The sequence below is a fragment of the Sus scrofa genome, chromosome 7, assembly GCF_054392235.1.
Source record: "Sus scrofa isolate SSC_HxYL_T2T_F1_AM1 chromosome 7, Sscrofa_HxYL_maternal_Yorkshire_Landrace_v2.0, whole genome shotgun sequence".
Classification (NCBI taxonomy): Eukaryota; Metazoa; Chordata; class Mammalia; order Artiodactyla; family Suidae; genus Sus; species Sus scrofa.
In genome coordinates, this window is record NC_139389.1 from 72,346,321 (window position 1) to 72,371,758 (window position 25,438).

Consider the following 25,438-nt stretch of genomic DNA (forward strand, 5'->3'; position numbering starts at 1 on the left):
ATGTGGAATCTAAAATATTAGACAAATGAACTTATTTATGAAATAGAAATAGACTCACCAACATGGAGAACAGACTTGTTGCTAAGGGGAGGTGAGGGATAGATGGGTTGGGAGTTTGGGATTAGTGGATGCAAACTATTACATATAGAATGGATAAACAATGAGATCCTACTTTAGAACACTAGGAACTCTATTCAATATCCTGTCATAAACTATAATGGAAAAGAAAAAAAAAATATCTAAAGTAACAGAGAGCTTGACTCTGGACTTTCTGAAAGACTTAATTGAAACGGTAATTTTCTGATGTAAGGTAAGGAGCTATCGCAGGAAGTCCCTTCTAGGGTAGGATTTGATGCCTCACAGAGTGCCTTCTAATCAAAGATATCTTTAGGGACTTGGAAGCCTGCCATTAGCATCACTCCTTTAGGCTCTCCTTAGAATCAGGCAAAAACTAAGCAAAATCATGTGCCTGTGAAAAATGATACCTTAGTTGGCTAATGCATTAGTGAAGATTATTTGATTAATTTCTCTCCCCAAATTGCCTAACTTACTAATAAATAATAAACTGTATGTTTAGAACAATCTAGTACATGCTATTACTAATACTTTTTTTAATGAGGTATAAATTCTAGTTAAGACTCACTTTGTTTATAAATTCCTCCTGCATGTAAGTCTTACTGACTTCTTCCTAATTGAGGGTGCTATCTCTGCAGCAATTAGTTCTGGCCAGAGAAAGAGCCCTGTGGTGGCCCAAGGGGGTGGGCCTATGCCTGTGATCCCCAAGAAGCCAAATAACCTACTGGCCTACCATTGAACGTGCACTTGAAAGCAGAGCTGACATCCCACATACACCCAGCTGACAGCAGGATGATTTAGCGGGCAGTTTCCAAAACAACCTGTGGGGTCAAAGGGGGAAGGATTGGCCTGAACTTGTTCTTCAGTGACTCATAACCTTTATAGCAATATACCAGTCCAGTTTGGAAGCAACTGAGCTCAGAGTCTACAAAATACACCTGCATGCCCCATCTAAATGTGAAGAAGAGATAAGAGTATGTAGGTCATTGCTGAAAGCACCAGTTGTGGGAGAGTCACTTGCCAGAGAGGAAAGGAAAAAGAATGAAACCATTCTCAAGCCATTAAGAATTAAATTATGTGTCATGGAAACATAATTACGAGTCTTGAATCCTGCTGATTACACATATCAGTAAGCATTGGTATCAGAGGTGGGGAGTGGGGGAAAGAAGTCACTACTCTGAGCGATGGTGTAGCAGGTTAGGTTATAGGAGAACAGAGTGTGGGACCTTAAACTTGAGGCAAAGGCATAATCTTTCTGATCCCCGTCCAATGAGACTGGTCATGCCAGCCCCCTAAGTGGAAGGCAATAATGGCTTCAGTAAGCTAAGAGCTCCATGAAAGAATGACATGATTTGAACTACAAAGGCACATTAAATGTGGCCTGCTAGCATCTGGAGAGGGTAGGACAAGGGCCATGCCGCACTCTGCCACCGTGTCGAATTTCCAGGGGCTCCAGTTCTCATTGTGTCACTCTTTGGTCGAGGAATACCATGCTCTTCCATTAACAACTGTTAATGTTGTTAACCCACAAAATTCAAAAAGCACAAAGAAAAAATGTTACCTCCAAATCCCAACACCCAGAGAAAACCACGTTACATTTTGGCAGATGTTTTTCTGGTCTTTTTGAAAAACAGAAATGTATCCATTTCAAAGCAACAAACAAATGAATGTAAACTTGGGGGTCACTTTCATTCATCCCATAAAATTTAATGAGCACTTACTGTATGCTAAGCATGAGAGACACTAAGGTGATGAACATGGGTAAGACTTTGTTATTTCTTTGATGTACTCTAAAGAGACAGATATGGACAGAGGGTGACAGACTCCTCTGAGTCTCAGGAATCAGAGATGCTAAAATTCAAGGCTTCGGAGTCCTTCTCTGAAGGCCTCTCTTCTCCCTAACATTCTCTGAAATCATGCATGTACTCCTGAACACAAGGACATTACTCCATCTCTGTTTCTGTGGGCCCCTAGTGTGAACAGCGAAGTCATCAACTTAGGTCAGAGCAAAAACTCTGACAAGCCATGGGGCAAGGCCAGCCAGAGTAGGAAGGGAAGAGATTTTAGTTCCAGATGAAAGCAAATAGACCCTGAGGTCCCTCAGTGTAAAAGAAAGTCCTAGTGAAGAAGATGATAAGCAGATTTTATAGCTACTGTGCATTTACTATGTGCTGGGTGCAGTGCTAAAGGCTTTATCTTATTTAAGCCTCAGAATGTAAGGATGGGCTTGATATTAGAATTCTTGTTCAGATAAAACTGTTAAGGCTAGAGAGGTTAAATAATTTTCCCAAGACCATCTAGCTAAGATGTGGCAAACTTTGCCTTGAGCCCCAAATCAGTGCTCTTAACCTTAGGAAACTCACAAATCCAAAGCCGGGAGCCCAGTCAAGAGAAGCATCACTGTGCAGAGGAAATGGCATGAGCTTCGAAATTAAACAAATTGAAACAAGAGGGAAGGAAGCAGGGCACAACTTTTAAGCTTTAAAAGAATGACATAGCCATGGTGGATACAACGTAAACTGGTTAGAACTGATTAGTCAAATGGTGAAAGGGTCAATTTCCCCTGAGCCTCATTATGCACTCATTATATATATTAGCATGTTAAGTGACACGCTCACAGACACCTTGACAGTTCTAAGGCCAAAGGCCAAAAAGTGGGCAGTGGCTCAATTTCTAGAAATCTCTGCCCCCTCCTCGAAAATAGCTGGAATAATCCTCCCACTCGTTAGCCTATGAATTTACCCAGCCCATAAAAACTAACCACCCCATATTTCGGGGCCTTTCTTATTACTTGAGAAGGACCACACTGTGTCTATGGAATGTGTATCTCTAAATAAATCTTCTCCATCACTTTGGCTCTTGCCGAATCCCTTCTGTGCTGAGTCATAAAGAACCTGAGGGAGTTCCCATCGTGGTGGAGTGTAAACAATTCTGACTAAGAACCATGAGGTGTAGCTGCAGAAGCAGCTCGGATCTGGTGTTGCTGTGGTTGTGGTGTAGGCCGGCAGCTACAGCTCCAATTGGACCCCTAGCCTGGGAACCTCCATATGCCATGGGTGTGGCCCTAAAAAGACAAAAAGACAAAAAGAAAAAAAAAAAAAAAAAAAAAGAACCTAACCTTCAGTAAGTCCTGACACCAGATGAGTCCTTTTAACTAAGAGACAATGGGTTCAAGTCCCAATCTGCGTTTTGGCCGGGTTCAATTCCCATCTCAGTTGCATGGTTTCAAAATGACTTCACATTCGAATTTTACTCCTTCCTTGGAGAGATCCCTTAGCCTTTCTCTTGGTTAGTTTCCCCATTTCTGGACAAGGAGCCACATTTTATTTATCATTGGGACTTCAATATCTACCACAACATTAGCTGGGCCTCCAAAACTGTGTTGAATGAATGCCAGCTTAATACAGGAATTCAGGAAGGACAAGAACACATTTTTTTTTTACATTTTTTAAAAATTATAGTTGATATAAAATGTTGTGCCAATTTCTGCTGTACAGCAAAGTGACCCAATCACACATATACACATTCCTTTTTTTTATACTATCTTCCATCATGGTCTACCCCAAGAGACTGACTATGGTTCCCGGTGCTGTACAGTAGGACCTCATTGCCCATCCATCCTAAATGTAATAGTTTGTACCTACTAACCCCAAACTCCTAGTCCATCCTGCTCCCTCCCCTTCCCTCCCTTGTTTTTGTAGAGCTGCAGTGAGAGGTGGCAATGATGTGAGTGAAGGGACTCTCTTGGTGCCTGCACAGTGTAAACATCCCATAGGTATCAGCCTCCATATCCTACAGTGAAGGAGTGGGCTGGGGGAGGGTGAACTAAACCAGTGGGCTGCTTCCTCCCTTGGTCTGAAACCTCAGTAAATTCCTTCTCTTAAGACAGATTCTCAAATGTGTGAGGCCACCGAAGGAAATAAAAGAGACAGGGAGAGAACTACAGGTGCAAACTCCTTTTGGGAGCCCTGCATGAATTATCATACTGGGATGAATTTCCTAGAATATAAAGAATCTTGCCTTGATGCACATGCACGGTGTCACCCGTTCCCTGAAGCATTTTCAGGGCTTAATGCAGTACCAGGCTCAGTGTTTGCTTGCCTGTATTGTTCTCCTGAGGCAGAGAAAAAGTCCTTTTTGATTCTTGCTTCATCCATAGGAAAGAAAAAAAGAAATACATACTAGCGAAATCCTCAGTGGAAACAGCATTGTTGCCAAGCGTAATAGAAACATTTTAAAGATAAATTTCTTCCGATGGCTGTGGCCTTTTATCTGGCAACTCAGGGAAGGGTATTAACATTGATAAGCAGATTTTCTTTGCAGTACAGTAAAATATCAGAGACTATAGAAGAAAGAACCATTACACTTACGTTGTCTAAAATAAGATCTGGCTTTCGGAAAGTGTGGTCTACTCAAGATATCACTCACTGTTTATCTCCTACAAAGCTGATTGAGTTGTTTTTCTCACCTTTTCACAAGAATCTCATAGAAAACCCTCCTTTCCCCCTTGAATTTGGCATGAAATCTGGCAGCAGCTCAACTGGCTTTCTTCAGGGAGGAGGGCCTCACCGGCCCCTGGGCCCCTTTTGATATCCAGTCACCAGCTGCTTTGCCTTTAAAACAAGGTCTTTGGTAAAAGCAGCTACCACTCTAGCCAAATTCAAGTCCTCCTCTGCTTGGTTTCCCCACAAGCTATTGTACCCCGCTCTCAGGAAATGCAGGTCTCTCTTTTTTTCTGCCCAGGAGAGTTTATTCTTTTCTTCTTCCACTTTCCACGGTCCCTCCCCGATCACAGAGAAGAAAAGAAGGGGCCTCCTTTGCTCCTGACTTAGAATGCACATCAGCCAAAGTCAGAAGGACGAATGCTCCTGCAGAGGACTGTCCCCGATTCTGCTGAAAGCCCACTTCTTGTGACAATTGACCGGCTGCCTCCTACACACCATTTCCCAGGACAAATTCCACCTGAGGGAGTTCAGGGACAGAAAAAGGTCATTTCTCTTAAAGGACCAACACAATGTGATTAGCGAAGGAGGGCTGTGTAAGTCAGAGGATTTCTCTCTTTGCTTGGCTGCTGGAAGGCTCAGAGCTGGAAGTTGTACCCTCCCCCCTTCCCAGGATTTCTTGGCATAAATTTTTCTTCAACTATAACTTCACTTGTTTGTTGTCTGCTACCTTCTGTTTTATTAGAACTCCATTTCCAGGGTAACTTGCTTCAGTTTCTTTTCGAGAAGTAGATGAACTGTGAATAAATGAATGTTTTTAAAGTGGCTGTCATCATTCTAACCATGCTGGTCCTCTCATCTGAGAATAGGAAAAATAACCCAAGAAAAACAATTGAGAATCATCTAACCAATGAGCAATGTCTACCTGGAAGTTTTGGGGCTCACGAAGAACAAAATAAAGAGGAAACATTCATTCATATAGAAAAATTGTCATCATTAATACACATTTATTTATAGGCGCAAAGGAAACCCATTACACTGCCTCCTCTTCTTTCTGCCCCTACCACCATTTTGTTTTTTTAAAAAAACTAGCAGAGAGTAAAAAAGTCCATTTTACATAGATGAAGAGCCACAGAAGTCAAAATAATCGAAGAAAATATATTAGGTTATTGGAGTTGTGACTCAGTGGTTAACAAATCCAACTAGGAACCATGAGGTTGCAGGTTCGATCCCTGGCCTTGCTCAGTGGGTTAAGGATCCAGCATGGCTGTGAGCTGTGGTGTAGGCTGCAGATTCGGCTCAGATTCTGCATTGCTGTGGCTGTGGTGTAGGCCAGCGGCTATAGCTCCGATTCGACCCCTAGCCCAGGAACCTCCATATGCTGGGAGAAGCGGCCCTAGAAAAGGCAAAAAGACAAAAAAAGGAAAGAAAAGAAAATATACTAGGTTATAGAACACATATCAATTGGAGATGCTGTAGTCTATGAAATCTATGGAGCAGAATGAGTTAGAAGTCTGCAGCCTGGAGCCTTGCAGCCCTACCCCAGCACAAATAATATAGGCTAGGCAACTTAAAAAGTTAGGTCTCATTCCTCCCTTATGAGGATTTTCTCTATGAAGATGACAATATTTCATATCTTTAACCTTTTTAGGAGGCTGTATGTTCCTGTTTATGATTTAATAAAATAATCCTAATTGGAATCTTTCTGCCTAGGGGAAGAGAAGGAAAACTTGCTTTTGATAAATCAAGACCAGATACTGTGATTCACTAAAAATATCCACCCAATTAGTTCAGTCCAACACAGAAAGAAGTACATACATTGTGAGAAACCTGAACCAGAGAAACTGAGGCAGAGGTCAGCGAATACAAAACTGATTTATAACCCAACGATTACATCTGCCATCAAGAAGTGATGCTGGAGTTCCCACTGTGGCACAGTGGGTTAAGAATCCAACTGCAGCAGTTCAGATCGCTGTGGAGGCACAGGTACAGTCCCTGACCTGGTGCAGTGGGTTAAGGATTGGGTGCTGCTGCTGCTGCTATGATGTAGGTTGCAACTGCGGCTTGGATTCAATCCCTGGCCCGGGAACTTGCATATGCTGTGGGTGCAGCCATAACAAAAATAAACAAACAAAAAAAGGAGTGATGCCAATGTAAATGCCACTTAAAAGAAATAAACGTATACATTATCCCAAGCTCCTCGGGGATGGAGGGAACTCTATAGGAGGTAAACTGATGCAGGTGCGAAGGCAGGAGATGGGTGAGATGTGGACCTCTCCTCCTCTCATCTAGCTCACAGAATCATCCTGCCCCTTTCAGTTTAACTTCCTCCAGACATTAGAACTGATACTGCTAAAACCATGCTGCTGGATTTTGTCAACAGGAAGAACCCAGAAACATGTTAAGGGAGGTGACTCATGTGTGTTCCCGACATGAGGCTGGGTTTCAGACGGCGTCGGCCACCACCCCAGCAGCACTCTCCCCTTATTTACGCCTATATATTTGAAAAAAGGGGTGGGGGGGGGACCTACCCAAGTTTACTTTTTTAAAGCTAAATAACGTTGCCTTGTGGCACTCATATTGTATCTATTACACATTTCACTTCAAAACCTTATCTCCCCTAAACCCTCTTCAATGTGCTTGAAGTAGCACAGCCAAAGGAAAGGAATTTTCTATTTAACTAGAGCACTGACATTCTGTTACACAATTCGATCTTGTCTATTTACCTGCTCTCAAAAACACAAGACACTAAACACAAAATGCTGAATGCGTTGAGTCTGCGGTGCCATAGGTGTCTGAATGCATCTGTAGCTTCCCTCTCACTCATCAGGGTAATTGTTGCCATGTTATTCCATTTTTTGATTAGTCTAGTCCCTCAAGCTCAATGCTTTTTTCTGGCCCAACGTTCTTCTGCTGGTTGTCATGGTGACTGAATTGTTAGCGAGGAGAAAGGCTCTGTTGTCTGTCATTGTTCTGTTGTGGTTTAGGTAACGCAGGAGGCAACACAAGTGAAGTGGATGGACCTTTTTTGCTCTGCATCATTTCATAGTATTGAAAAATCTCGCATAAAAAAGGAGCAAATAGGCCCAACCAAAGAAATAACCAAGCTCTTTCTAAAGGAAAGTGCACATTATTATAAAGAGGCAAAATGGCACTAATGATGAACTGAGTAATCTATGAAAAATGCTGCTGAATATTACATTTATTACTAGAACAATTGCTGCAACTTAAACATCACATACAATACCTACCATTTTGCAATTTAGAGTAAATATAGTTTTTAACTATACAATTGTAGCATCAACTCTTTGATTATCAAGGCGCTGCTACTTTAACCTTACATTCTGTTTAACCCAAAGATAGCAATGTTGGAAGTTAGGACTGAAGCAGAACGAAGAGTTGGGCAAATTTTCTTTCGGTCCTAAGATAGTGTTAGGGTCAATTTTTATTGTGGGAATATGGAAATGATTTTTTTAAAGACTAGAGCTGACTACAAAGGAGACCTTTTTATTCAAAGGGTAAAAAAAAATGCTTTGGAAGCCAGCTAAAATAAATATAATCATTCCTCAATTTAATTTTTAATTTTCCAGATTTTTTAAACCAGCAAATGGAGAGATATCACATAGATACATGCAGAATGAAGGGTTGTATCATAGACAAGGACAAAATTAATAATAGTTCCTATAAAAACCTGCTCTTGATCTTCTTTCATCATTGCATTGTACATATACGCCTTCCTTTATCAGCAATTACTTTCATTAGTACTGGCACAATTTTTTCCACTGCGAACTTTTTCATTTGTCTTATTTATTGGAAATGATCTAATTTAATTTTTGTTAATGATTCAATTTTTAATGATACAAAGTTTTAAGTAGATAATATTTGGCAAAACATAATTTAAAAACTTAAAAAGAATAAAAGCGGACTCTGACACATTTCTCTCCCAACCCCGAACTCTATCTCATTCTCTCTTAATCCTCCACGACCACTGTTGTTAGATTCTTTTATAGTTTTCCAGAATTTTCTATGCCAATAGTAGGAAATACTGACAGAGATTCTTATTGTACCTCTTGCTTACATAAATGGTAGCAAGCTATTCACACTGTTCTGCACTTTTCATTTAACATGATACCTGGCTGTCTTTTCATATCAGAACTTCAGAGAGATCTGCTTCCTTCTTTTTCTTCTTTTTACATAGAATAGTATTCCATTGCATGGGTATTCTGTCACTCATTTGACCAGTCTCTATTGATGGACATTTTGGTTCTTCTCAATATTTTGCTTTTATAATGAATAACCTTGTATACTTTTCATTTGACTTATGCAAATATATGTGAAAGATACATTTTCAGAAGTCATGTTTCTCGGTTAAAAAGTATATGCGTATTTGCAACTTTGATGAATATTGTAGGAGTTTTTCCAATTTACACTCCCATCAACAGTGTACAAAAGTACCTGTTTTCTCATACCTTCTCAACAAAGGGTAATATTAAACTCTTGAAATTCTGGCAATTTGATAGGTAAAAAAATAGTGCCTCTCTACAGTTTTAATTTAAATTTCTACATTAGTGAGGTCAAATATCTTCATACATTTCAAAGACAACTGTATTTATTTTGCTGTTAATCCTCTTTTGAGATACTTTGCCCATATTTATTTTAGGGTATTGATATTTTTCTTATTGATTTCTAGAAGCTCTTTATGTATTTGTGAAATTAATTCAGTATTGTTCTATGAGTTGCAAATGTTTTCCCTAACTTGTTATTTGCCTTTTGACTTTGCGTATGGAATTTTTCCCCACACAGAGGTTCTAGTTTTTATGTAATTATACAAAACTTTTATGGCTTCTGCTATTTCTTGCCTTTCCCCATTTGAAGGCTTTTTTTTTTTTTTCTGTCTTTTTAGGGCTGCACCCAGGACATATAAGGGTTCCCAGGCTAGGGGTCAAATTGGAGCTGTAACTTTAGGCCTATGCCACAGCTACAGCAACACCAGATCCTCAACCTACTGATTAAGGCCAGTGATCGAACCCACATCCTCTTGGATACTAGTCAAGTTTGTTACCACTGAGCCACAAAGGGAACTCCCTCCAAGGCTATAAAGAAATCCTTCCATGCATTTTTGTAGTACTTATTTGGATTCTTTTCTTTTTTTCTCTTCTTCCTTTTTCTACATTTAATATTAATATTTAAACTTTATCCTTGAGCATGGTATGAGGAACAGATCCAACTTTAGTTTTTTTTAGATGGTTATCCAGTTATCCAGTTGTGGAATAACAAATAATAAATCTTCTCTTCCCCCTCCAACACACACAGACACTAATTTGAGATGCTCCTTTTTACCAGTGTTAAAGTATATTATGCTTTTGGTTTATTTCTGGACTTCCTTTACTGTTACCCTGGCCCGTGTGTCTGTTCATACATGGAGTCCTAGTATGTTTAAGGTAAACACATCAACAATATACTACAAGAACTGTACTTAGTCTATAAATGCTCTTAATTACATCTGTCTTTTTTACACCACGAAATGCAATTTTGTATTTGGAAACTGCTCACTCTGCCTCACTATTGAAACACGTATTTCTTCCTTGACTACCCCAGGGAGTATATCCATTATGGTGTTGAACCAGACACTGACTGTCATTCAAGTACTGGGAAAACACAGCTGAGACATCACCAGTTTTTCAATTAAAACTAAAATTCAAGAATGGATGTGGCAAACACATAATTGTATATAAAACAGATAATCAACCAAGACCTACTATGCAGCACAGGGAACTATGCTCAATATTCATGATAGCCTAAAGATAAAAGAATCTGAAACAAAATACACACACATATATATCTGAGTCACTTTGCTGTACACCTGAAATGAACACAGCATTGTAAATCAACTATATACACTTCAACTAAAAAACAAAAAGAGAATAGATGTAGCAGAGGGCTGTTTTCCCTTTGTGAATATGCCTTTAAGGGTACAGAGTGTGGGGTGTTCATAAATCTCAGTGTACTTTCATTCAGCATCTCAGGGTGCTTTACAGCCACAGAAATCTGCAAAACATGCTGCTCTTGCTTTCTGAGGGTGCTCCACGAGGACTTTAAAGCCTAGCCATTAAAGAGCATTTGAAAGGGCACTTACTATTTAGTACCCTGTAAACATATATTTTGATTTTCTTTCATACTGTTTAATGGCATAATATTCAGCAAGGATCTGTGGAAACCAGCTAGCAATCACAACAGACACACTCCAAGGAGTACCAGCCCTTCCCAGACCGTGCTTCGCTCCCTCCCACGGCACAAGGGCTGCGGCCGATTTCATCACCGTGCCAAATATTCACAAGCTTGCTGTCTGCTATTGGTTTAATGCAGCGCATTCACACAGATTGAAGTTGATATTTTTCAGTACAGGTCTATAAATAATGCTCTTCGGCTGTGATCTTGAGGCTTTCGAGAGATCAGTTTTCCCGCTTCCACCCCTCCTTCCTATTACCGAGCATCTCAACACTGGGGAGAAGATTAATGTCCTCACAACAAAAGACGACTTTTGGTGCAGAACCTACCCAATAATCAGAAGTGGCAAGTAAAAGAAGGAAGGTGGTGACCTCTCTCAGTGACACGAACAAGAAGAAGCTGGAGGAGCCTTTCCTTTGCTTGAAAAGTGCCCAAACCACTCATTGCAGGAAGCGTTTGGCTACTGATCACTTCTCTGAGACCCATTACAAAAGGTGAGCACATCTCAAAGCTCTCCCGCTTCTTGTCCCCAATTAGTTCAGACTGCAGCCAACCTTCAAAGATGTCCATTGCAGGGGGTGTTTTTTTTTGTTTTGTTTTGTTTTTTCTGGAGATGATGCTGTGAAAATAATTTTCTTTTTGAAGGGCTCTCTTTCTATTCTCTCCCCATAGCAACTCTTGAAAATTTGTTAAAATGCACACACAGCACACAAACCCCTCCGGCTGTCCACAAGCTCTCTAGGTGAGTGAGAGTGAATGGCAGCCTATCCAAGATGAGCACCCAGGACAATCATGATGTTTTGATCATTTGGGGATCTCACGCGGACAGCCTCTGCACCCTCCAGGGCATTCTTAGAGTTTTGTTTTGTTTTTTTAGGTACACAACAAGGTAAAGTAGGTTGAGACCAAGTTGTTTGTTGAAGCAAAAACGTAGTTTGGTCCAACTGCTTTCCCAGATTGGCAAAGGAGACGTCTTCCTGACCCAATATCTGCAGAACAAGAGATGGGAAAAAAGCAAGAGCAACTGCACCCACAGGAAGTTTGTGTTTGTTGAAGAGCAGATACTAGAAACCAAGAAGAGAGGAAATTTGTGGGAAAGATAACATTGGAGGTTTAAGGTACTTCTGAATGATTCAGGCCTGTTGGACATGCTGGTATTAGTCACAGCACCCAAGTTATGGAACGACTCATTGTAACAACAGAAACCTCCCAAGAGAGAGTTTCCTCTCATTGACTCCATGTGGTAAAAGAAATCATACACACCTCAGTTTTTGGTATGCACTCGCTTCATTTCAAGCATCCTAACTTCCCACTGAGATCTCTTTTCTGGGGGTCCTGATTTTAAAATGCTCTTTAAATTAGGTATAAATAGAAAAGAAAGCAAAAGCTATAGTACACTTTGGTTGTAGTCTAATTTCTGGGGGAAAAACCAAACAAAACAAAAACCCGGCTGTTTCTATTGGATCTTTTCTGCCTTGTCACAAGAGAGTCATGCCGAGAATTATGCTGGGGCCAGGATTTAATGGCCATGCCAGGAATTGGAAGCAGCACCTGTGGACCAGAATTTAAATCCCAAGGACGGTTTCTCTTGATGCTTTCATAGAGCATGAATGAGGATGTAATTTAAAAATAAGCCCCGCATTCTATTTAAAAAGATAAGAAGGAGCTGGATGTGTGTAAATGTTTGGATTAAATATGACCAAAGACTGTACCGTATTTAAATGACTTGGCACTTTGAAAATGATGGAATCAGGCTTCATAATGGTGCAAGCACCTACCTAATGGGACTAAATTTGCAATATAGGTGCATAGTGGAAAAGAGGGGCAGACAAGTGGCACTGAGAATCTAAGTGAGACGGCACCAAAGAATGAAACGTATTGAGTTTAATGATTGACCTTATCGGAGGCTTTCTGCTCTGACAATGAAGATGTGAATTATCCTATTATTATAAGCAGATGGATCATCTTATTAATGCACCCTAGCCTTTCACATTTTTCCTTACCTTTGAATTAGATTGAACAATTTCAGTAACATTCTCCCATCCCTTGAAGGAAACAGAAGCTTAGCCCCAAAATACTTTCTGTGTAGCTTTGTATGTTTTTTTTTTTTTTTCTTTCCAGAGACACACTTTCAGCTCTGTCACACTCTAATGCTTTGGCTTTCCTTTGGATATAGCTGAGGTGCCTGGGAAGTTTCTCTGTAAATTCCTTCAAATCCAGAGGAGCTGAAGGAGATTTTAGGGGGCTGTGCTCCTCTTAATGACTCGACATGGAACAGCATCTTTGGAATTCTGATTTTGACACTGTCAGCCACTTGATAGGCCCTGCCACAAGGAGCGGCAGATGAGCCGTAATCAAATGTTTTCTGAATTCATCCCCAGTACAACTCTTCCCTTAAACCAAAATTAGGCAGTGAAGTAATATTTGTTTAGCAACACTTACAGGCACCTGCTTAATACTATAAATGCTATCCCAGCAAAGCCTTCACACACAAAGGAAATATTTCACTGGAAGGTCAGTATCTGCAACCCCTGAAAAGAACAGAGCTATTTCAGCGACAAAGGCTTCTGTCTCAGCCCCCATTCCACTCTCTTTTTTTTTCTCCTTTTTGGTTTTGTTTCCTTTCGGCATATTTTAGGAACTAATCAGCTTTATAAAAGGTACCACTGTTAATCTACTGTTTGTCTTGGTCTTCATGGCAGCTCCTTAAAAGATAGAGTGCAAACAAAGCGAGAATTAAGATCATTCCATTTAAATCCTTCAGAGAGGAAGACAAGGGCTGAGTTATGGCTGAGGACTGCAGAGAGGAGGGATGGAGGAATCCAGGACAAAAAAAAAAAATCCTCATTGCTTATTACTTGCCAGCCTCGGAGCAGCCCCCATTCCCATATTTGTAAAGGGATTACCCTCCCATCTTCAGAGATTAATGAGAAGCCCAGACAAGTCCCCAGCCCCCAGTCACCATGCTCCAAAGCTCCTTCTCCAGGAAGGTGGACCTCAAAGTGCACTCACTGTGGTTGCGGGGGGCGGGGGCCGGGTGCATAGGGTGGGACACAGATCACACACCATAGCCTGAGGTGATTCTTCCTCCAGCTGTTAGAGATGCATAAGCAAACATAACTGTCAAGGGGATTCCATGCTCAAACAGACACAAACCCACATCTTAGGTGGTAGCTCCATATGTGAACATCTTAGCAGGTATCAGATTTCAAACAGTGAGGGGAATAAAAATAAAAATCATAATCCTTGCAAACGAATCCCAGAGGTGTGTAATACGGGCTCCTTTCTTTCATCTACAATCCTGAATACAACTCTCCTACCCATATTGCATTTGAGACAGAAGTCAGCTGAAGTATACTTGAATTTGTTGTTGCTGCAGTCATTCATTTAACGTAACTAAAATACATGAGTCTTAAATTTTTTAATGTGGCAATGCTGTACTGTAAAGTTTTGCCTTCAAAAATCAGGAAGCAGAAATTAACTTCTGTAACCAAAAGAGCTGCAGAGTCCTGGTCTCCAGTCTCTAGCAAGGGTTCACACATAGTAAATGCTCATTAAGTATTTACTGCATAAAGCAAAGTTTTCCTATTTTTCATTGCTTTAATAATAATAGTACTAATCATTGTTAATGCTTATTGAGCACTTACAGTGTGTCATGCAGTGTGCTAAGCATTTTATTTATACCGCTTAATCTGAAGGTCAACATCATGAGGTCATTATCTCCATTTTACAGATGAGGGAACCCAGAACTCACTGCAGTTGGGTCACTCATAACTTCCCGTAAGCCCAGGGTCACATAAGTAATCAGTAGAAAAGCCAGCCTATAGGGAGGGCTACAATGTCTTAGCCTGGATCCTCTCTTCTTAATGCTATCCTGCTGCCCCCCTTCACAGCAATACTTCTCAGCTTGAGTTTAGGGAATATTCAGTGATTGTTCCAGATACAATGCTATTTTTGCAAATGAACAAATTATCCTCAGAGAGAATAAGAGTGTCACCTTTAGTCAAGTAAGATGAGAAGAGGCTGCCTTCATTGTGGCTTCAAATTCTGTCCTCAGATCCCAGAAGAATTTAGCTTCTCAGGTAATACACTGACGGCTTTAGTGATGCTTTGTTGAAAGTCACATGAACAGATCTCCTGAAAGGAGTAATGCTCCTTCCTTAAGGATGTCTTACCTCCCCCAGTTAACTCACACACACACACACACACACAGTCACACAGTCAAGTCTTCCCAGGCAGGATGAGATCTGTTTGCAAAACCCTTGGCATATGGAGTCTGCTTGGTTTTCTTCAGTGTTTGATTATGATTGGCCTAGTTAATTCATTTCATTGTATGTTCACCCCTCTTTGACAACTGAACAGGATTAAATTGCATTTTTAAAGCCTTAGTAAATCACCGTGTGATTTAAATTAGAATAAAGACAAACATTCAGATCGCTTTTTTGAGGAAATACTGACAACATTTCTGGTCCAACAAGACTGTTTGTCCAAAGACTCTTACATTCTCTCTTGGCCATTGAGATGCCCAGTTCTAAGAAGGCGGAACACTTACTAACAAGCGTAGAATCCATAATCGAAAACTAACCAGAATGAAAGCCATATGTGGAATTATCATTTCCTCTAAAGTAATCCTAAAACCCCATTTAGCAAAAAAATTCAATGTATTCTCCCTCCAAACTCCGGCTTACAAACTAGGCCAACGCAGACTAAGTTACAGTCATGTATTTAATAACATCCCTTTCTCTGAACGAAGTGCTAGAAATATATTTCCAAGTTGGTAATAGTAAACTAATAAGTTCTAGAACTAACAGATAAGGGATACTTGCTATTATTTTTAAGTCTACTGTACTGAGCTATTCAATAATTTCTAGCATGATTATTCACTCAGGCTCATCTATACCAACGGGTGTAATACTACTGTCCCTTCCAAATAAAATAAGTAGATAAAATAAGTAGAGAGAATTAAGAAGGTGTTCTCATTTGTGGAATCTTGGGCAATACTGTATTAGAAAAGCTTTGAATTATAGATGCCATTTAACTTTACTATTTCAGGGCATGGTGTCTTGTTTTTGGATGCTTGTTTCACGTGGCACAATTTTTGGAACATTTTAATACTATAAAGTTTTTGAGGATGGGAAAACAGAGCCCACCACTGAAACAAGCATGTTTTATTCCTTTTTATTTTCACATATAACTATAGAGAGTGTCATGGGTTTATAGTGACAATGACTTGATCCTACACTCCATGGTTAGCAAGGAAGTTAGTCCTCCTTTTGCACTGAACTTTATCAGTCTAGTCATCAGATGAACTTTCAGGGCTTTCCTGCTGGATAGGCAAGTCACCCCTGGAAGTGAGCTGAACACAAAATATATTGTTATGGTAATACAGTAGCTCCCTTTAATGGAACATTTCATTTCGGAAGAAAACAGAAAAGATTCTTCGACCCTCAGGCAAAAGAAAAGAAGGAATAACAACAAACTACAGAATTTGAACTTCTTTTGATAATTCCTAGGCATCAATATTATCTAAGCATCCCATTCAGGAAATTTTGTATTGTCAGAAAAGATCTAGCTACAAAAAATTTTTTTAAAGAAATTGTCTCCAAGGTGAGTGAGACAAGTACACAAAATGCAGACAAACATCAATTTAGCAGGGTGGTGGGAAGGGAACACTTTGAGAAACAGTCAATCAGTACTTTAAAGTATCAACATTCATTTCTTCAAAATGAGGCTTAAAAATGCATCATTATACATCAAACTGACAGTGTTTTTATTATTGAAAGATTTACAGAGTACAGAATGGTTACTTAACAATTAATCACCACCCAGCTGTGTTTTGTTTGCCTTGTGAAGTGGCCACATGTAAATGATTTTGTTAGGATCACCCTGGGGGGAACTGTGAATCAAGATGGCAGCCCAAACACATGCATCTACACCCCCCACCACCCCTGAAGTTTCTAAAAAGACAGACAGTTTAAGCAAAATAAATTCATTTGCATACTAAAAAATAAAAGGAAATTTTGTCTGCTGACAAGAAAGTCTAAAGAATCCTAGAAGATAGAAAGGGAATGAGTGGTGTTGACTGAGAACAGGATGTGAGGGAAAGAAACAGCCCAGACCAGGAGTAGGAGAGAAGTACAAATTCAGAGAAGTCTCAGTCTTAAGAGGAGGCTCTGGAGAGGACTTGAGGGTTCCCTAAAGAACTCCCCTTGGAACAGCAGAGGCTGGCAGGTGTCCCTTTTCTCTTGGTTTATGCAGAGCTACTGGCAGGAGCTGCTTTTAACTCCTGGCTAAACTCTCAGAACACCTCTCTTAAGAAATATCCTGCCCGTGGGCTTCCTGTGTGCGTACAAAGCTTTTAAAAGGGAGGAAGGTAGAGTATGAGTAACTTCAGACCTTTAGAACAGACGAAGAAAGGGAAGATGTGATAGGGAAAGACCTCTGCCCAGGAAGCAAATGTGCTACCTGCCTGTGCATCTCAAGGAAGCCAACCAGTCCCGGTCAGCCCCCTCGGGCAGAGGAAACAGGTAAATACTGCATCAAGAGGAGACCTGTATTAGCCGCCTCTATTAATGAACCTAGTCTTTCCATGACTATTCATGTTAAATAAACAACTGAGGTTTACTAAATACTGAGGGAAAACTAACAGCCTTTAACAACAAAACAACAATGAAGAACTTCCTCGAGGATTCAAGATTATTAAGGGACGGAAAGAAAACAAAACAAATTATTCCGATGAACATCTTCGAAAAGATCTAAAAGGCGACTGCATCCATAAGACAAAAACAGGATGCCACCCAGTGCAATTAGACCACAAAGAAAAATACTTTTTATTTTATTTTTATGTCTTTTTAGGGCCACACCCGTGGCACATGGAGGTTCCCGGGTTGGGGTCTAATCGGAACTGTAGCCGCCAGCCTATGCCACAGCCACAACAACGCTAGATTCGAGCCTTGTCTGCGACCTACACCACAGCTTATGGCAATGCCAGATCCTTAACCCACTGAGCAAGGTCAGGGATCGAACCCGCAACCTCATGCTTCCTAGTTGGATTCATTTCTGTTGCACCACAATGGGAACTCCCAAAAAATACCTTTTAAAATGAGGAGTTCCTGCTGTGGTGCAATGGGATCTATAATGTCTTGGGAGTGCTGGAAAGTAGGTTGGATCCCAGACCTGGTACTGTGGCTTAAGGATCCAGTGTTGCTGAAGTTGTGGCTTAGGTGGTGACTATAGCTCAGATCTGATCCCTGGCCTGGGAACTCCATATGCCTTGGGGTGGCCAAAAAAAGAAAAAAAGTGTCCACATCTTTGGAGTTCCTGTTATGGCTCAGTGGTAAGGAACCCAGCTAGTATCCATGAGGATGCAGTTTCAATCCCTGGCCTTGATCGGCGGGTTAAGTATCTGTCATTGCCATGAGCTGCAATGTAGGTCACAGACTCAGCTCCAATCTGTCATTGCTATGGCTGTAATGTAGACTTGCAGCTGCAGCTCCAATTCACCCCCTAGCCTGGAAACTTCCATATGCCACAGAAAATAAAAAATAAAATATATAATAAAATAAATAAAATGAGGTACAGCTCCTGAACCAAAGAGACAGACTGTCATTTCTCTGGACCATGCAAGGGAGTCAATCAAAATGTTCCTAAAATTAATAAGAATGTTTAGTATGGCAGCTGATATGAGATCAACACACACAAACCAACAGTTGTACTACAAACCAGGGGAGGAAACAGACTCATCTGGCTGACCTGACTCTCATTCTTATCCCCCTCCACCACTGCTCCTTCCTTGCCACCGGGAGATGATGGAGTGACAAAGGTTGCAGCTAGTGAGAAGCAGGCTTGGTCTCTAGAGGGGTTTAGGCACTCCTCTCCCCTCTCTTCTCCTTCTTGTCAAAATGCTGACAGGGGGCTAGTGCTGCCGTGGGCATCTTTTGAAGACCAGGGCACAAGATGCAAAAGACACATCCCCTGCCCTTCTCAAGCTGCTACACCAAGACTCCTTAACTGTTTACCTTAAGCTCTTGTGTTATGTGAGTAAAATAAACTCCTGTTTCTTTAAGCAACGGTTGGGTTTTCTGTGGTTTGTGGCCAAACACATTCCTAACTGGTACATTCATAACAATCGGTGCAACGGAAAAAGAATTTTATACACAGGAAAAGCAAAACTGTAACATTAGAAATAAGTGCAAAAAATTTCCAAGAATCATATGAAGAAAATTATTTTTTAAAAGGCTGGAAAAAAGAATTTCATACACAGCAAAAGCAAAAACTGTTAACATATGAAATAAGTACAAGAAATTTCCAAGACTCATATGAAGAAAATTATTTTTTAAAAGGCTTCAAGAAAATGGAGGGACCAATTTCTGATTGGGAAGATTTCCTACGCTAAAGATTTTAATCTATGAGCTAATGTAATATCAGTTCAAATTCTAATAGGATCTTTAGTGGAACTTGACCACCTGATTCTAAAATTCATGTGAGGAGGAAAGTGAGCAAAGACAGACCTTCAAATTTTTTGAAAAAAGAGGAAAAATGGAGAATATTAGTCTATCAGATATCTAGAATACTATGAAGTTTTATTATTTAAAAGTAAAAAACCTAGTGCAGGACTAGGCAAATATACTAATGAAGCAAACAGAAAATCTGCAGATTCTTGTATATACGTAATCTAGTACATAATAAAGGTGGCATTTCAAACCAGCAGGAAAAGAAAAAAATATTTACTACTGATACTGGAAAGTAAAGTATCCACATTACAAGAATAACGTTTGTGCACTATGTGATATCACAAATATAAATAAATTGCAGATGGAAAAAAAGATCCATTTGTAATAAACAGAATCCTTAAAATACTGGAAAAAAAGCAGATGAGAATTATTTCTAAATTCTATAAAGGTAAAGACTGACATATGTGATTGTCATAAAAGCACCATAAGCAAAGTTAAAACACAAACCACAGCCAGGAAGAAAGTGTTTTCAACAAATACAGCAGAAAAAGGATCAATATCAATAATTTTAAAGAATTTTTACAAATTAATGAAGTGACAACTCTATAGGAGAATGGACAAAGATTATGAACAAGCAAAATAAGAATGCAGAAATACAAACAGTTTCTATATATTAGAAGATGTTTAGCCTCATTAATAAATAGGAAATTGCAAATTAAAAGTTAGTTTTTGCCACCAGATGAGCAAAAGAAAGCACGTTAAGATACAGTTGGGAAGGGATAGAAAATTGCTTTGCTCTCATTTACAACTGTAGCGGTGAATGATAAAACCTTTTGGCAGGGAGGCAATCAGCTATGTCTCTCCATACTGAAAATAGACATGTTTTGACCCAGCAATATTATAAAGTCTCTGTCACTCATCTTACCATCACAGTCAGTGACTTGGAGGACTAGTCTACAGCCACTTTTTCATCTCCCCTTCACTCTGACTTTCAGTCGTGTGAATTATTACTTTCACTTACCTCCAATTCCATTGGAACTCTTCTGGCAGGAATCATAAGCAACTAATTCGCATCTACAATAATGTCTTTTAAATACTTGTCATATTTGTCTTTGAAATAGTTCATGCTGTGGCCCATTCTTTCCTTCATACTATTTCTTCCGTTGGCTTCTAAGACTCTTCATTCCTGCTTTTCCCTCTACCTCTCAATCTCCTTTGTCACCCTTCTTTCTTTGATTGATCCTTCAAAGTCAGTGTTCCCCAAGGACTGTTGCCTGGCCTTCTCTTCCTTACTGATCTCCTTGGCTGAGTTCAACCTATGGTTGAATTTCTATTTACAGATTTGAGATTCTAAAATAATCAATCTTTAGTCTAACCTCTATTACTAAACTCTGGAGTCTTATTATATCTGCTTTCTCATATCTCCTTCTCTACTATCCATTCAGTCACCATAGCTAGAATCCTGTGCAGCTTCTGAGATACTTCGCTATCCTTTACTCTCAAATTCAGTCTGTCAAAAAAGTGCTATAAATGTGTAGTTAAACCTCTCCTATCTACCTGTTTCTCTTGATCTTCATTGCTACTACGTTAGCGTATTCCTTTATTATCTATTTAAGAAGTTCTTTTTTTTTTCCTTTTGCTTTTTAGGGCCACACCCACAGCATATGGAAGTTCCCAGGCTAGGGGTTGAATTGGAGCTATAGCTGCCAGCCTATGCCACAGCCACAGCCACAGCAGGTTCTGAGCCACGTCTGCAACCTACACCACAGCTCACAGCAATGCTGGATCCCCAACCCACTGAACGAGGCCAGGGATCAAACCCACATCCTCATGGATTCTACTCAGATTTGTTCTGTTGCGCCACAACGGGAACTCAAGTTCTTAACATGGAATTCATGGACTCACATGAAACTATGGATGGATTTAAGAGATCTGTGAGCCACTGATGTTATATATAAAATGTATGTAAGTGTAGGTATATATGATTCCAAATGGGGCTCTCAGGCCCCAGGAATGTTCAGAACAATTAGCTTAGTCTAGTTATTCTTTCTGCTTGTAGCTTCACCCTCCTGATCTATCCTCCATCTTGCTGCTATAACGTCTTTCCAAAGTATAAGTTCAATTTGTGGCCCTGCTATATAGATGTTCTAATAACATCTTAAGATAAAACACAATTCATTTGCAAGGCCTTCTATAATCTGGCTCCTAGTGACTTATGCAGCCTCTTGTATATCAATTTTCTTTCCTTCTTACATCCCAACTCCAACTCATGATAAAATGTTAATATTTAAGTTGTCTCTAATGTCCTATTGTTCTACTTCTCTACCTCTGCTCAAATTGCCTTGCCTGGGTGCTCTTCTTTTTTGTTGTTTTGTTTTGTTAGTTTAAATTTTTTAAAATTTTATATTGGAGTTTAGTTGATTTACAATGTTGTGTTATTTTTCAGGTTAGAGCAAAGTGATTCATGGACGCTCTTCTTCATAAAGCCTTTCTTGTGCTTTCTTTGCCGCCAAGCCCATCAGACCATTCAGCCCAGGAAGAATTGACTGCTTCTTCCTCAATGCCCATAGTACATTACATATACATTATACAGAAATTTACCATTATCCCTATATGCCTTCATGCTACTTACTCAAGGTTATGGGTCAACTCATGTTCTGGACTGCACATTCTTTAAGAGCAGAGACAGTGTCTTGTTTTTGTCTCTTCCAGCAAATAGCACAGTGCTTGGCCCATCAGGTTACTTCATAACTGTTAATTGAACAACTTTAAAGGGAATTCCAGTTTAGTTGTTTTATCACCATTGACTCCCTTTCATATGTTAAAAAGAAAAATCAGTGGGAAAAGAGACGCAAAGAGAAAGAACATCTCAAATAATAGAATGTGATTGGAAAAATTTGCTGAGTATAAACAGAAACTTAGATCAAATCCTCACTGCAAAGGCCAAGAATACTAAAATACTGTAAAACAAAGGAAATGATAGGGTAATTTTCAGCTTTGCTGGGAGCTCAACCTAGGAGTCTCTTGCCTTCATCCAAATATTAATATTATGTGATTTTTCATATCCACTGTGTAATGTTTAAAGATGTATGAGTTTGAGGTCTATACTAGAAAGTAGAATTAAGACATCAATGTTTTGAGTTTACAAGTCAACTTACTGAAGATTAGAGAATAGAAAATAGGAATACAATAAGCAGCTTCTGTATTTAAGGTATAAAAAATCTGATTCTAAGATTTTGATATATTGCAGGCAAAATCCCAACTTCATCAAAATTCCTTTACACATAAATCTTGAAAAATAACGTGGACTTCTCAAGAACATGTCTCATGTTGCATTTGCATATGGTCAAATGTTGAAGGCAGGAAGGAAAATGTAGAGAGATGAAAGAAAATATGCCATATATGTACCTGAAGGAGGGAGTGGAGAATTTCTAAAAAAAAAAAAACCCTAAGTTCTTAAAAAGGAAGTTTCCTACTTGCTTCAGTGAAATAACAATCTAACATAAAGAAGGCATTATCATTGCATCATGCAAATATTGACTGACTTAGCTAATCAGAGCTGTATATCCACAGCCCCTTTTTTCCCTGGAGTCTGCAGCGACAGCTTTGTGTACTTTGTAGTCTCTTGTGCCTGAGCCAACAACTGATAGAGTATTAGATCAAAGCCTTGATACACAGATGCCAGGCAATTTGGTATTAAACAAGTGATAAGAGTACAAAAGAGGTCTCAATGTACTTTCACCACAATTTGAACAGCAAATAGTTAATTAGGTTGATAACAGATGTCAACATTTCATGTGATGTCATGGCTCTACAAGGTGTAAACTCCTCTTGCCCTGAGATGGAAAACCAAAACATTTTATTTTTGTAAAGAGGCAAAGATGAATTCCATTTCATTATTTATGATTTTTCTCATCTGAAGCATTTGGTTAAACATAGTTTTAATTATTTCTTTAAGCCTTTTTAAAATAAAGGGGCAGAATATAATTTCTATCTGCATAATTTAAGTGAGGTGTTTAAAAGGTGTTATGATGAGCCAGTAAAGTTTGCATTCAATGCAAATAATCAAGGCCTGAATTCATCAAGGATTATGGAGATGATGCTATTTCCAGATTTTTTTGAGGTTTCTTATGTGTGATTTATAAATTATCTTACCCACTCATTTAAAAAAAACCTGAAAAATGGTATCATGAAATATAAAACATTTATATCTTCATGATATTTTTATCTAGATGAAAACTACCAACTATTTATTTATCTTAAACTAAAAATCAAATATTCAGACCAAAGAGAATACCAGAAAAATTTAATAAATTAATTTTAATGGAAATATCATATAAACAGGTCAAAGGTATGAAATGCTCCAAAGTATATTTCTTTAGCTAAGAAATAAATAAAGGTTATTAGAGAGATCATACATATTCCTAAGTTACCAGTATCAAGTTTAAGGTAAATAATAAATGCCTTTCCAATGTCAAATGGACTACCAAACTCTTGGAGCAAAGTTTACAAATTGCATTATTTGTGGTGCCAAAGAAACCCTAAAACTCCCAAAACAAACAAACCAAAAAGCCCCATCAGAACCTCCACAGCTAGAGCATGTCAGCGGAGGATAAAATAAACATTGTAGAGACTGTGGAGTTGTTGGGACTTTACCAAATAAAATGAAGTATCACTAACTTTAGTTGGAACAACCACATAGTAAATCTCTGGAATACTACTTCCCTTTTCCAGATTTTATAATGAAATCAATGTATATTAACAGTGCCATCTACTGCTTGGCAGTAACACTACAGTGCTCCAAGGTAACCCAAGGAATCCAAGATGGTTATTTTAATTTTCCTTAGGGGCATCATGAATGGAACTGGTCCATGGTGCTATTCTAAGTTCACTATGAAATATGTTATATGGTCATTGACTAACTTCCTGCTTGCTTGCTCTTTTTAAAACCAGATTTGCTTCTAAATAGTGATTAGTGGAGTTCCCGTCGTGGCGCAGTGGTTAACAAATCTGACTAGGAACCATGAGGTTGCGGGTTCGGTCCCTGCCCCTGCTCAGTGGGTTAACGATCCGGCGTTGCCGTGAGCTGTGGTGTAGGTTGCAGACGCGGCTCGGATCCTGCGTTGCTGTGGCTCTGGCGTAGGCAGGTGGCTACAGCTCCGATTCGACCCCTAGCCTGGGAACCTCCATATGCCGCGGGAGCGGCCCAAAGAAATAGCAAAAAGACCAAAATAAATAAATAAATAAATAAATAGTGATTAGTGAGAACAACAATGTAGTGAAAAGTATCAGAGTAAAGGTCAGGAGAACTAAGTTCTCGTTCTGCTCCTGTTTGACTTCACTTTCTGGTCAGCCTTCACAGTCTTGCCTGCCATTGTATTAGTGAAGTGATCTTGAGGGTTTCGTTCTTTCAGAAAAAAAAAAAAAAAATCCATCATATGAGCTCCTACATGAAGACATCTGAATCTTCTTCAAAACCCTCTCCAAATACTTGTCAAACTTACTGAGATTTCGTTAGTTGAGAATCAAAATAGTTATTTTAAGGCTCTCTACCATGCAAATACAATTATTTTGATAAAATCTCTGTAGGCAACCAGCTTATTTAATCCAGAGAATTCCAGTATCTGGGTAATTTAGTAAATATTTCTATTTGTTTATAGCCTTGGAGATGGATCCCCAAACCGACGAGAGTGGAAAAACGAACCCCCTCCATGAAATGCACATCTTAAAAATGTTTTGAACTTCATAGTATCACGTACCTCCTGATGCACTGAGAAGAACACAATATTATTGAATGTAGGATTCCTGCTAAAGAGATAATCTCAACGTAATCATGGGAACATCAGAAAAAAATAAATTAAGAGACTTCCCCCCCAAAAAATTTGCTGTCATTTTAACAAATGTCAGAGACATAGAAGACAAAGAAAGGACTGTTCCAGATTCAAAGAGACTAAAAAGACATGACAACTAAATGTGATCCTGGACTAAGTCATGGAGCTAGGGAAAAAATTGACATAGAAAATATTATTGGACAACTGGAAAAATTTAAATATGGGCCACTTATTAGATCATAGTATTGAACAAATGTTAACTCTCTTGAATTTGATAAATATATCATTATATGATGTAAGAAAACATCATTATACTTAGGAAGTTTTTTGTTTGTTTGTTTGTTTTTGGCCTGGCTCACAGCATGTGGAAGTTTCAAGGCCTAGGATCAAACCAACACCAGCAGTGACC

At 39.3% G+C, this 25,438-nt stretch overlaps 1 long non-coding RNA gene across 3 annotated transcripts in view; it reads left to right on the forward strand.

The window, feature by feature from the left end:
• LOC146401661 (uncharacterized) overlaps positions 1 to 25,055 on the forward strand; it is a 51,999-nt gene extending 26,944 nt beyond the window's left edge. The window contains exons 1-3 of one of the 3 annotated variants that reach the window (XR_014810650.1): positions 10,247 to 11,239; positions 11,623 to 17,272; positions 24,859 to 25,055. This is a non-coding gene — a long non-coding RNA (uncharacterized LOC146401661). Of the gene's footprint in view, positions 1 to 10,246; positions 11,240 to 11,622; positions 17,570 to 24,858 lie in introns of those variants that run through there. The other 2 variants (XR_014810649.1, XR_014810648.1) reach the window with 2 other exon arrangements.
• Positions 25,056 to 25,438: the final 383 nt, after the last annotated feature.